Below are 14,958 nucleotides of genomic sequence, written 5' to 3' on the forward strand. Positions count from 1 at the left end.
TCCTGAGGTCTGCATGCAAATAAATTAGATGAGCTGTTAACCAGCAATTATTAATGTTTTAATTGGCACTAATTTAAGATTTGCTTGTGGATCTGGCTGCATTCAATTCTATAATGATCTGTGCCCAAATCTCTCACATGCAACCCAAAAGGGGTTTGGGCCACGGGCAGTTCAGGGGTGTTCTCAAAGGATGAACAGAATTCTGTGGATCTGCCCAACTTGTGCCCCGGAATTTACACCAGGATTCAGTTGGTGTAAGTCCTTGCGCCCAAAGTTGGGAGCACAAATCCACACTAGGTTCTGTTCTATGAAGGGCGCTCATCCTGGAGTGCACTTTGTAAAAGACCCCCTACATTTCTTGCAATTGTAATCCATCCATGTTTAACTCTTGTTTTGGGGCCTGTGCTGAGAGTGACAGAGCACTACCTAATGCATGTCGCTGGTGTGTTTAAAGTGATACAGGTAACCTGTTTAGATCGGTGGCTCCCAACCCTGGTCCTGGAGGCACCCCAGCCAATCAGGTTTTCAGGATATCCACAATGAATATTCAAGAGAGGGATTTGCATGCACCGCCTCCACTGCATGCAAATCTCTGTCCTGAAAATTCATTGTATATATCTTGAAAACCTGACTGGCTGGGGTGCCTCCAGGATCAGGTTTGGGAACACTGCTTTCGATCAACACTTGGGCTCTGGACCCCCCTCCCGCCGAGATCTGGCTACACCCCTGGTGCATATTCATTGTTGAACTCTTGAAAACCTGACTGGGTTGTTGCCCTTCAGGATGTGGTTGCTGACTCCTGCACTGAGACTTTATACAGGGATGTTTGACTTGGGCTCAGTGTATGCTGTAGAAGTTTGGAAAGTCCTAGTACCCCATTCCCCCCAAACAATCCTGTGGCTAAAGAAGTTTTTTTTTTTTTTTTAATTTATTTGGAAAGTTTGATTATAGCTAAAATACAGGGTTTGCTGCTTATAAAAATATTACTTCATCTACCTCAGACTGATTTCATTGGAAACTCTGATCAAGGCATTACTTAGTAAGCATTACAATGCGGTCTTTTCATGAGAGTTCCCCTAGTGACATGTAGACTTTCACGGAAGTGTCTGAAAAATAGACAAACTGTGTTAGTACCGGCTGAGTGTGGACAGGGATACAGTCTGTGTATGACTGCGTTTCTGGTTTCCAGAACAATTACCCTACCTAGGTAAAAATAATAAACATACTCGGCCAAAATCTCTGTAAGTCTCCAATACATTTGCAGGAGTGGCCTAGTGCTTAGGGTGGTGGACTTTGGTCCTGGGGAACTGAGGAACTGAGTTTGATTCCCACTTCAGGCACAGGCAGCTCCTTGTGACTCTGGGCAAGTCACTTAACCCTCCATTTCCCCATGTAAGCCGCATTGAGCCTGTCATGAGTGGGAAAGCGCGGGGTACAAATGTAACAAAAATAAAATAGATACTATTGGAGATTCTACATGGAATGTTGCTATTCCACTAGACTCACAGAAGCAGAAGCCTGCGCGGCCACATTGGTGATCTGCAAGGGCCGACTTCTACATGGAATGTTGCTAGTGGAATAGCAACTTCAGGCACAGGCAGCTCCTTGTGACTCTGGGCAAGTCACTTAACCCTCCATTGCCCCAGGTACAAAATAAGTACCTGTATACAATATGTAAGCCGCGTTGAGCCTGCCATGAGTGGGAAAGCGCGGGGTACAAATGTAACAAAAATGTAAAAAAATATATTAAGGAACTTTTTTCAGTAATGGAAGTGCTGCTTTATCATATATTCTTCGTGTCATGGGTCTTTAGTGATGTCATGGGTTAGTGAAAGCGACAACTATGGAGTAATGGTGACGCCATCCCTGGGCTGTGACATCAAGTGAGATATTCAGGATTCAAGATTAGAACCCGTATTCCAGGAGTGTGCTTTCTTGGTGTTCCAAGGCCTACAGACTATTTTGATTTTAAAAGGTAGTAAAATAAATGTGCAAATTGCTTAGATTCTTAGACTAAATGCATGCAGATATCTGTCTTAAGAGGCCCTTTTACTAAAGTTTAGCGCATGCCAAATGCTACGTGTCCTATTTTATATCTATGGACCACATGGCACTTAGTACAGGCTAAACTTCAAGAAAAAGACTCCTAAATTTGCATATTAACCCCCAGAGTCCAGATATGGTGCTCAACATTGCATATGGAAATTTGGGTGTGTGTGCAATTTCATTGAATAACAAACAAATTGGAACTGATAATTGGGTGCTAATTAATTATTGGTGCTAATTGGCAACAATAAGAATTTACACACACATCTTGCTAGGCATCCTATATAATAATTTGCACCTCCAACGTTCTATGTCTGGATGCCTGGGTTCGTAACATCCATTCCCACTCATTGCCCCGCCCTTGCGTCAAAACGTAATGATGTCAGAGAGCGGAACAATGAGAGGGAAGGGCACACTGGAGGCAAGCTGATTTCAGGAGGGATGTTACGAATGGAACAGAAGCCAGTGCCTTCCAGCCAGCCAGAGAACATTCAGGTACAAATCGAGGGGAGAGAGGGAGGAAGGAAGGAAGGAAGGGGAGGGCACAGCAGGGCAGAGGAAAATTGATGGACATGGATGGGATGGGAGGACAGTAGAGGAGAGAATCGCGGGACACGGATGGGAGGGCAGGGAATAGGAGTATCGCTGGACATGGAGGGGAGGGAAGAATCACTGGACATGGAGAGGAGGGCAGGGGAGACAGAAAAAAAAAAAAGCTTACAGGACAGCCTACCTAGGGCCCGTTTCATTGTTGAGGAAACAGGCATGGTTCCACTAGTATTCTATAAAGATGCGTGTGTAAATTCTGGTGTGCAGGTCTGGAAAGGGACATGGGTGTCCCAAGAATTTGTATACACTATTACAGAATTCACTTGATCTGTTCCTAATTTAGGTGTGGGGATTTACACTAGGTTTCTGTTGGTGTAAATCTTTGTGCCTAAAAGGTAGGTAAAGGTGTGAATCCTGGTGCTATTCTATAAATGGCACCCACCTCAAAGTGCAGTTTATGGAGTAACGCTTAGAGCGCAGTTTGGTGCTAATTTTTCGGTTCCATATGTAGAATTTGGCCCAATATGCTTATGTGCTAGATACTGCTATCTTATTGGTGATCAGCAGGGTGTACACTGGGAGGTTCTGGCAGTTGTGTGGGCTGGCAAGATAGGAGCATAAGCATTACCATAGTGGGACAGACCGAAGGTCCATCAAGCCCAGTATCTTGTTTCCAACAGTGGCCATTGCAGGTCACAAGTACCTGGCAAAGATCCCAGAACGGTAAAACAGATTTTATGCTGCTTATCCTAGAAATAAGCAGTGGATTTTCCCAAGTCCATCTTAATAATGTCTTATGGACTTTTAGGAAATTGTCAAAACCTTTTTTAAACCCTGTTAAGCTGACTGCTTTTACCACATTGTCTGGCAGTGAATGCCAGAGTTTAACTACACATTGAGTGAAGAAATATTTTTGCCAGTTTAAATTTACTACTTAGTAGCTTTATTGTGTGCCCCCTAGTTCTAGTGTTCTTGGAAAGAGTAAACAACTAATTCATGTCTACTTGTTCCACTCCACTCAATATTTTATAGACTTCTATCATATCTCCCCTCAGCTGTCTCTTCCTTCTCCAAGCTGAAGAGCCCTAGCCGCTTTAACCTTTCCTTAGAGGGAGGTCATCCCATCCACTTTATCATTTTCATCGCCCTAATCTGTACCTTTTCTAATTCAGTTGTCTTTTGAGAAGCAGTGACCAGAACTGCACCCAGTATTTGAGGTGCAGTTGCACCATGGAATGATACAAAGGCATTATAGCATTCCCAGTTTTGTCTTCCATTCCTTTCCTAATAATTCCTAACGTTCTATTTGCTGTCTTAGATGCTGCCTGCCCATTGAGTAGAGGGTTTCAATGTGTCATCAACGATGACACCTAGATCCTTTTCCTGGGTGGTGATTCTTAACGTGCAACCTTGCGTCACATAGCTATAGTTTGGGTTCCTCTTTTCCACCTGCATCACTTCGCACTTGCTCACATTAAACATCGTCTGCCATTTGGATCCCAGTCTCGTCAAGTCCTCTTGCAATTTTTCACCATCCTCTTGCGATTTAACAACTTTGCATCATCAGCAAATTTAATTACCTCACTAGTTATTCCCATCTCTAGATCATTTATAAATGTGTTAAAAAGCACCGGCTTTAAGCATATGTGCCAAACTGACTGACGGGTGGCGTAGGTAGCAGAGAGCTGTCGTTTAGAACAGATGGTCCAGACTGAGGGGGATTCCTGGCAACCACATTATTATTATTATTTATTTAAGCAGTTGTATTCTGCCCATGTCCTAGGCAAATTCCAACCTAACGTACATAAACATCAAGATAAACAGCAGCCAAAATAAAATACAATAAAAATCATCAAACTTAAAATCCAGTTCAAACAAAAAAAACAAGGGGCAGAAGAAGTTATGCTGGTGGATCTGCATGGTGTTCCAGAGGATCATGCTCAATTCTCATGTTCCTTTTAACACCCAGTACCCATATCTCTAATCCACCCTCACTAGGAGTGGCCTAGTGGTTAGGGTGGTGGACTTTGGTCCTGGGGAACTGAGGAACTGAGTTCGATTCCCACTTCAGGCACAGGCAGCTCCTTGTGACTCTGGGCAAGTCACTTAACCCTCCATTGCCCCATGTAAGCCGCATTGAGCCTGCCATGAGTGGGAAAGCGCGGGGTACAAATGTAACAAAAATAAAATAGATACTATTGGAGAGTCTACATGGAATGTTGCTACTATTGAAGATTCTACATGGAATGTTGCTACTATTGGAGATTCTACATGGAATGTTGCTATTCCACTAGCAACATTCCATGTAGAAGGCTGCGCAGGCTTCTGTTTCTGTGAGTCTGACGTCCTGCACGTATGTGCAGGACGTCAGACTCACAGAAGCAGAAGCCTGCGCGGCCACATTGGTGATCTGCAAGGGCCGACTTCTACATGGAATGTTTGCTAGTGGAATAGCAACATTCCATGTGGAATCTCAAATAGTAGCAACAGTGGAGGAGTGGCCTAGTGGTTAGGGTGGTGGACTTTGGTCCTGAGGAACTGAGTTCGATTCCCACTTCAGGCACAGGCAGCTCCTTGTGACTCTGGGCAAGTCCCTCCATTGCCCCATGTAAGCCGCATTGAGCCTGCCATGAGTAGGAAAGCGCGGGGTACAAATGTAATTAAAAAAAAAATGATTCCCCTTCCCCCACTTCTGTCCCTGTTGCTTTCTATAGCCCTCTGGTTTAGTAAAGGGACCCTTAAGTTTTTATATCTGGGGCAGTACAGAGTTAGGTGGCTTGCCCAGGGGGGTCACAAGGAGCCACAGTGGGAATTGAACCCATTTATTAGGGAAAGTGAAATGGGACTTGAGACGATATACCACCTTTCTGAGGTTTTTGCAACTACATTCAAAGCAGTTTACATGTATTCAGGTAACTTATTTTGTACCAGGGGCAATGGAGGGTTAAGTGACTTGCCCAGAGTCACAAGGAGCTGCAGTGGGAATCGAACCCAGTTCCCCAGGATCAAAGTCTGCTGCACTAACCACTAGGCTACTCCTCCACTCATTCCACCAATAAGAACCAACCTCATCAGTGATGTCACAATGGCTTCACTGCCCAATACTTGGCTCACTTCTGATATTGTGATGTCATAAGGGAAAGGGGGAAAGGGAAATGGGACTTGATATACTGCCTTTCTGAGGTTTTTGCAACTACATTCAAAGCAGTTTACATGTATTCAGGTAACTTATTTTGTACCAGGGGCAATGGAGGGTTAAGTGACTTGCCCAGAGTCACAAGGAGCTGCAGTGGGAATTGAATTCAGTTCCCCCAGGATCAAAGTCCACTGCACTAACCACTAGGTTACTCCTCCACTCGGATAAGTCTTTTTCTGCCCTAAAGAGAGACTCGCCTGATGTCACAAGGAAGGTCAGTGAGAGAACTGATATTTGAAGCCTGGCTCTCAGCCCATTGTGCTAGTTATAAGGGTACATCTTGTACTGGTTAAAAGCACCCTTGGACTGGTTTGCTGAGGGAGCCGAGTTCTGTATGTCTCAGTCACAGAAACAAAGTAGGGAAACCCTCTGGTAATTGTGAATGAAGACCTATTGGCGGTTCAGGTTCATAGTCTTGTGATACTCCTGTTCTTAAGGGTTAAGTTTTAAGTTAATTCAGTCTTAATTCTCCCCATATGGTTAAGTTTGGCAGGAGAGAAAAGCTTTGGCTGACAATCAAGCCTGAACAGTGGCTAAAATAAATATGGGAGCCATCTGTGCAGACTGGGGTAAAAAAAAAAAAAAAAAAATCAGATGTGAAACACAAGGCCCTCCTCACACAGATCACGCTAAGGTAAACATATTTTCAGAGTTGGCCAGAAAGTTTAAAAAAAAAAAGATACAGAGAAGGCATTGTGTATAGATATAAAAAGTTGAACCCAAAGTGTAACAGGGATTCACTTAGGACAAAGGTAAGCAATTCTGAGTGTTAGCAGACTGTGACCAAGCTGGAATATGAAAATGTCCCCACCACAAAAACCTGGAGCAGAAGTGATGCTTCAAAGCATATGGTTGCTATGGAAACCCCCTTCCTCCTCCTCCTCCTCCTCTTTCTGCCACAGTGGTGCTCTGAGGACTGCGCTTTGAGTTTTCAGAAAAGAGCCGAGGATTGAGGCATAACGTTAAGATGACAGGGAACAGAGAACTATTTTAAGGGCTTAATTTTGCCCTCTCCTTGTCATCCATCTTTTTCCCACTGGGGCGGGTGAAAAGGATCTTTTGTACGGAAGAACAAAAAAAAAAAATTCTGGAAAGTGAAAAAAAAACCTGGGAATGATTTTTTTTTAACTGGAAATTTATTTTTGGAAGGAACAAAGTGAATGAGTAAAAGTCATCCAGAGTCTAATAAATTAAACGGCATCTGTTGGAGGAGAAAAGCATGAGACTGCAAGACTCATATGGGATCTCTCGGTGAACTGAATATTAAAGGCAATAAACAGTTATTACCTCTGTGGCAACACCTGAAAAGCACAAGGAAATAAAAAAAAAAAATAGACCTGGTTTCTTGAGGATGAGTGAGGCGAGTATTGGCCACGAATAATCTGAGCAAAAGCCCAAAGAAGACTGTCTGAATAAGGCCATCGAGTAGTGGACATGAGACCAGTGCCTGGAGTTTAGTGCTGACCCAGACTTCTTGGGTAGCTCCCACAGAGCCTTGGTCATTCTGCTGATATTAGGGAAGAGGAGGAGGTATGATGAATTCAGTGCTGGCCAAATACGGGTCACCTTCTCACAACTGGCTTAATCTGCGCATGAAAACGAGTAAGTACTCTCATCAATTTCTTTTGTTTTTTTAAATAAATCAATCAGCAATCAGAATCATTGAAAGCATTTAGCTTTGCAGAAGTCAGACTTGTATACTGCGATCATACACAGTACATTATTATCTAAAACAAGAGGACAAAACATGCATGTACTTGGATATGGAATACTTTTCAAAGTGACCTGACGAGAGAGACCTTAGCCTCATTAGGGGCCTGGGGGCCCTTTTACCAAGCTGCTGTAGGACTACCATGGCCTTGGCACATGTAAATTAATCCAAACCGCTGGTAGTGCTAACTCCCACTGTGAAATTTCCAGTGCCAAAACATTTTTTTTTAACCATGGGAGCCCTTACCATCTCCTAAGTAGAAGGTGGCAGTAAGGGATCCCCCCAGAAATGGCAGTGTGGCAAGTGTTACACTTACCACACCACCATTTCCATGGGGGTTTTTTTTAAGTAAGGAGGCCTTGGTGCACGGCAAACCTGCATGCCAATGCCACCACAGGGGTCCTTTTACCACCGCTTGGTAAAAACCCCCCTAGGTTATGATTCTTTCAGTCAGGTTCTTGCCACACTGTGGTCAACACAGTAGATGATGGCAGATGAAGAGCGGTTGTGACCTAGGAAGAAGTGACCTACTAGATAGGGCATTTATTTACTTTTGATAATAACATTTATACCCCACAGTATTCCAGCTTACATTGGTTCATCGTGGCTTACATTAGTAATAGGGATGTTGACAGATAGTACAGAGTATAAGCAGTGAGGGGTACTAAAAGGTAGTAGTATAGCTTCCTAAGGATGGGGCGTAACGGGTCAAATGTCAATGTATATGACCGGTATTGAGAGAACGACGATTGATCTGAGTTAACATGAGATTATTTGTGGTCCTCATAATATAGTTTGAAGAAAAATGCTTTGAGGTATTGACCTAAGCATCATAAGTTTTTCGACACTGGACTTAAAACCAGGGAAGCCAGGGTGCAAATTTTGCTTCTGCCACTGACACCTCTTGTGACCTTCGGCAGGTTCCTTTCTCCCAGATTCTATATAGCGCGACTTACATTGTGCGAGCTAATCCAGTCATATTCTGGTTTTGCCCGTGCAACTTAATCAGTTAACAAGCCAATGAGCACCAATAATTGCCACTTATCAATCAATTTTTGACACTAATTGGCATTAATTAGAATTTATATACACAGCAGTCTAAGCGTATTCTATAACTTGAAGTGCGTAAATTCTAAGTCACATAGTTGAAAAGGGGGCATGACAGATGACAAAGGGATGGATTCATGGAGGAGAAGTTTTTTGGCGATTAGACTGGTCCATTGACATCAGCACTGGAATCATCAGTCTCCATGAGCCCAGGAGCTACACTGGACCCTGGGGAGGCATTGACATTGAGAGTACCTTGATCACTTAACATTGAGTATCAGTGGAAGCCACCAGGAAGGGTCATCCAATTCCCATCTGGAGAAGAGGAAGGATTAGACCCCTTCTTTGTGCCTATGGAGCACAGTTCAGGATATTAGGCAGAGGCTAAGATATCTCAGCATTGCCTCTCGTTGAAGCATGGCACTGAGGCCACCAATGTCCTTGAAGTACCCTCAACATAACTACAGCTCATTCTCTCTGAGGGTACAACAGCCTCCGTGGATCTGAGACCCCCATTTCCAATACACTCCAAGTGACTCAAGTGGCCACTCATACTGTGATGCCGACATCTTTGTCAGTGGCAGCCTTTGAGGAGCAGTTCATGCACAAGTTCAAGAAGCAGATGGAGTGCTTCTTCCGTCTCTGCAATGGCCGCAGCTTTGACGTCATCAATGTCAACAGCTGCTACTGTTTGATGATGTATTATTAAAAAGAGAAAAGAAAAATAAAAAAGCACTACTTACTCATTTTCATGCACAGATTAAGCCAGTTATGGGAATCCAGCTGATACTTGAGATTAATAACGTCCTGCCTGAAAGAAATGCCACGACACCGAGGCCCAGTGGATTTCAGAGTCAAGGTCTGCTGCATCAGTATTCCTTTCCAGAGCTTTGGGGGAGGAAGTTCACCAAAGCACTGGGAACCATTGGTGTCTCAATGCCATAGGAGGCCTGATCATAGTCAGTAGTGTGAGACAAGTAGAAACTTGGATTTCACTGACTGCTTTCTTCTATGAGTCTGAGCCAGAGTGCACCTGGGATTCTGATGAGGAGTCAAGAAATGTGTCTTCCTTGAGATCTGTCCCCACCACATGAGAGATGTAGATCCTCACCAAAGGAACTCTTTCATTGATTTTAAATGGAAAATCCCATGTCAATTAGAGAGAGGGAGAGAGAGAGGAGGAACCCAGGATAAAAGCATTGGATAGCCTCCAATTCCTCAAAACCCCACCAGGGATTTATAATTAAAATCACCAAAGTTATATATAGAATTGCTGCACATTAAAAAAAAAAAAGCACATTCTTTTGAATCTCAAAGCGGTCTAGGAATGGTACTATTACTACTACTACTATTAAACATTTCTATAGCGCTACTAGACTTACGCAGCGCTGGACAAATTAACATGAAAAGACAGTTCCTGCTCAACAGAGCTTACAATCTAAATTGGACAGACGAACAGACAGCTAGGGGTGGGGAAATTGCAGTGGTGAGGGTGTTGAGTAAGAGAGTCATGGTTAGGAGTCGAAAGCAGTAGCAAAGAGGTGGGCTTTAAGCCTAGACTTCAAGACAGCCAGAGACTGAGCCTGACGTATTGGCTCAGGGAGTCTATTCCAGGCATAGGGAGCAGCGAGATAGAAGGAACGGAGCCGGGAGTTAGCAGTGGGGGAGAAGGGGGACGACAGGAGACATTTACCCAGTGAACGGAGTTCACGGGGAGGAGTGTAGGGAGAGATGAGAGCGGAAAGGTACTGAGGAGCTGCGGAGTGGATGCGCTTGTAGGTCAAAAGGAGAAGTTTGAACCGTATGCAGAAGCGGATAGGGAGCCAGTGAAGCGACTTGAGGAGAGGGCTAACATGAGTATAGCGACTCTGGCAGAATATAAGACGCGCAGCAGAGTTTTGGACAGATTGAAGAGGAGATAGATGGCTGAGCGGGAGACCAGCGAGAAGCAAATTGCAGTAGTATAGGCGAGAGGTGATAAGGGTGTGGGTAAGGGTTTTGGTAGCGTCCTCGGTACAGACTGAAACGTAGTGAAACCGAGATTCCAGTGCCTAAGAGCTTCCACTGTGAAATTAGTATTAATGATAAATGTTCGTACACTGATGGGTGATTATGAAATTTTTAAAAATCACCATGGTATCAGTACAGTAACCTAGGGAATTGCCAAGATCCTTGAAAATACTGGGCCTAATTTTTATCCAGCTGCGACATTTAACTTACAGCATACACTTGACAGCAGTATCCGTAGAGGTGGCGGCTCTGAATATGGATAAAGTGCAGTCACTGCACTGGCATCCCAGACAGGAGCTGAATATTGTTATTGTCTGGTGAAAATGTTTGCCTTCCCTTGCTCTGCCCCTTTCTTACACAGGTAATATCAACCTTTTAGTGATTTAAGTTTCAAAGATTCTGGTGAACGTGTAACTTGTTTTGAACATCAGGCTGAATATTTTATAGAGACCAGAAGCAAATTTAGAATTCATCAAGTGATTACTAGCTCCTCTGTATATCATCATCTGATCTTTCTCGCTGTCAAAATAGCAAGTTTGAAGAAGTCCACTCCAACACCTTCCCCTCCTTGATCATACAGTAATCATGAATGAAAGCAATGGGAGAAGCTCCGAAAGAGCAGGCAAGGCAGTACTGTAAGTTGTGTCCAAGCAGCTTTTGTACTGGGGGAGGGGGATGGGGAGAAAGGGACAATGCTGGAAAAGGGGTGGCATTAGTACGTGAGGAAGATCCTGGACATAGGGGAAGGAAAGGGACACTGAGAGGGCATATGCTGAACATGGGCCAGGAGGATGGACCCGGGGAAGTGAGGGAGAGGCAGTGGGAAAGACACTGAATGGATCTGGGGAAAGGAGGGAGAGAGAGAGATGCTGATAGTTCTGGGCATGGCATCAGGGACAAAACAAAAACAACTTTTCTATTGCGGGTTTTGAGGGTCTGCTAACCAGGGGCGTAGCCAGACACACAATTTTGGGTGGGCCTGAGCCCAAGATGGGTGGGCAGAAGAACCTCGCCCCGTCCCAAAGGTGATTTGGTCTCTCCTCTCGCCTGCATGCCATATGGTCTCTCAAACATCCCCCCTCTCCCGTATACCTTTTAAATAGCAGATTTTCACCAGCAGTGAGCAGCAACTAATACACACTGCTCATGTTGGCCCCACAACCTTCCCTCTGATGCAACTTCCTGTTTCCACCTAGGCAGAAATACATCAGAGGGAAGGCTGTGGGGCCAGTGCGAGCAGTATGTATGTCACTGCTCACTGCAGGCGAAGATCTGCTACTTACAAGGTATGCAGGAGGGACACTTGTTGGGAGTTTTCGGCTGGTGGGGCTTGGGGATCCCTGCCAGCCACATCATAGATGTGCTGCTACTTGGTGGGCCTGAACCCAAAGTGGGTGGGCCTGGGCCCACCCAAGCCCACCCTTGGCTACGCCACTGCTGCTAACAGCTGGCCTGGCTGTTGAAATACCGACCAGGCCTTCTGAAAACCAGCCAGTTGGCAACCCTAGGCTTCCTCCCACATGGTTCAAATACCAGCTGTCTGGGCTGTGTGGTGCTCTGTATGTTTGAAGTTCTAGGCATTTGAAACAGTGGCCCATATATGAGCAATTTGGTTGTTGGAGGAAGAGAACAGACTGGAGCCAAGGCAGGAAGAACACCCCAGTTACAAGTTCTGGGCCAGGGCATGGATGGAGGAAATGAGGTGAAAGAAGAGGCAGGCCAGGGCCAGGAAAGGAGCAAAAGCAGGATTACAACTGGGGAAAATCAGGGACTCCTTTACTGGAGGAGTGGAGGAGTGGCCTAGTGGTTAGGGTCCTGGAGAACTGAGGAACTGAGTTCGATTCCCACTTCAGGCACAGGCAGCTCCTTGTGACTCTGGGCAAGTCACTTAACCCTCCATTGCCCCAAGTAAGCCGCATTGAGCCTGCCATGAGTGGGAAAGCGCAGGGTACAAATGTAACAAAAATAAAATAGATACTATAGATTCTACATGGAATGTTGCTACTATTGGAGATTCTACATGGAATGTTGCTACTATTCCACTAGCAACATTCCATGTAGAAGGCTGCGCAGGCTTCTGGTTATGTGAGTCTGACGTCCTGCACATATACGTGCAGGACGTCAGACTCACAGAACCAAAAGCCTGCGTGGCCACATTGGTGATCTGCAAGGGCCGACTTCTACATGGAATGTTGCTAGTGGAATAGCAACATTCCATGTAGAATCTCAAATAGTAGCAACAGTGGAGGAGTGGCCTAGTGATTAGGGTGGTTAGGGTGGTGGACTTTGGTCCTGAGGAACTGAGTTTGATTCCCACTTCAGGCACAGGAAGCTCCTTGTGACTCTGGGCAAGTCACTTAACCCTCCATTGCCTGCCACATTGAGCCTGCCATGAGTGGGAAAGCGCAGGGTACAAATGTAACAAAAAAAAAATTCTGTGATGGGAAGAGTGGAGAATTATAGAAAGAGCATGGGGAGGGGGGGGGAGGGGGCGGAGAAAATGGTTGACAGGCTAGGGAGAGAGGAAGACAAAGAAGGCACTTCTAGGATGAAGGGGGATAGAAAGAGGAGAGAATAGGGTCACAGATCATAAACTACTAGATTGGATGGGGGAGGAAGATGTTCATGGATGGGTAGGGGAGAAGGCATTAAAAGATTAGTTGCAAGCAGACCGTTCAGTTTTATTATTTTTTTTTATTGTGGTGTTTATGTTGTTTTGTATCATGTTAGTTGCAATGTCTTGCATTTTTATTTTATTTGATTGTTCCCTGCCTGCCCAGCGTTTAACCAAAGAACATGGTCAGGTATGAGCCCGTTGCCTGCTCTTTAAAACAAACTCAGTCGTGTCCCAGACTCTCCATCAAATATCTTCTGTCTCTAAAATAAGAACCTTTAAAAAATGAGAAAAACTTGCCTCTCCTCAGAGCAACTTCCCTTGCTAAAATTGAACGTCAGGATCTGACTTTTCCCCATTCTGTGCTTGTAGGAAAACATTGTTTTGTGAAGTTGAATCTTTACTCTTTAGTGTTAGCTAAATATTCTGCTGAGAATATTAACATTTCTTTCATGTAAATTGTAGGAGGATTTTTTCTTGGTGGGTTTCAGTGCTGTAGACATGACGTTTTGGAGATTCTAATGCAATTCAGATTGTGGTAGAGTTTTCCTGTCCTGATGAATGGAATTTTTTACATTTTATGCCTGTGGAAAACAAAATCTTTATTGAATAAAGCCGAGTTTCTTAACATTATTGTTTGCCAGTGGAGTAAACAAAGGCATTTTTGGTGATATTGGAGACAATTCTTTTTCTCAGAAAACTCACTTTGTTGATGATATAGTATTTCAGGGTTATGTTTTGATACTGTAACATTTAATTTCTTTTCATTCCAGTTTTGGAGACTTTTGTTAATTTGGTTAATGAGAAAAAGGTTGAAGCAGACCAGAAAAATACCCTTTAAATTCCCTCTTCTCATGCGAGGTAGTTGGCACAGCCCTGTCGGGGAAAATGGATTTCTCCTGCCAACTTTGAACTGTAGCCCTTATGATAGTCTCCCCCATCCTCCCTTCCCTGTCTCACAGCTGTTTTCTCTTAGTAGCTCCAGCTGTTTTGAAACAGCTGACACCATCTGGTTTGAACTAGATGGATGTGAATAAAATGTGCCAGGTATCTACCCTGAAAAGATTCACCTGCCACAAACTTTTGGAGATTTGGTCCCCAGACAGTTTCATGCAGGACTTTGTGAAAATCAGAGGTCCCATTAGAAAAAATAAAATAAAATAGAAACGGAAGATCCATGAGCTTCAGCAGCCGTTTTCTTCCTGTTTTCATGAAGTCAAGCAAAGAAACCTCAAAGGAGCTTTGCATGCCTTTTGTGTTTTAGCAAAATTAATAATGAAGAGTAGCTGAGCTCTCTCTCTCCTCTCAAATTCTTCTTTTCCAGTGTCAGTGTACTGGACCTAGACCCCCTTTTATTAAGGCGCACTCACGTTTTTAGCACGCGCTAAAAACGTGATCGATCGTGCCTTAGTAAAAGGACCCTCTAGTATTTTTGTAGTGCAAAACTCAAGTAGCCATTACTAGTGTTTGAGGGGTCATTTTACAAAGGTGCGCTGAAAAATGGCTTGCGGTAGCTTAGGCACGGGTTTTGGGCGTGCGCCGATCCATTTTTTTTAGTGCGCCTGTAAAAAAGGCTCATTTTTTTTCTGACAAAAATGGACGTGCGGCAAAATCAAAATTGCCACACGTCCGTTTTGGGTCTGAGATCTTACCGCCAGCCATAGACCTAGTGGTAAAGAACCTGGGCGGTAATGACCGACACGCGTCAAATGCCACGTGTTGCGTGTCCATTACTCGCGCCAGAAAATAAAAAATATTTTTCAGATGCGCATAGCAGACACACAC

Source organism: Microcaecilia unicolor, unplaced genomic scaffold, assembly GCF_901765095.1.
Source record: "Microcaecilia unicolor unplaced genomic scaffold, aMicUni1.1, whole genome shotgun sequence".
Taxonomy (NCBI): Eukaryota; Metazoa; Chordata; class Amphibia; order Gymnophiona; family Siphonopidae; genus Microcaecilia; species Microcaecilia unicolor.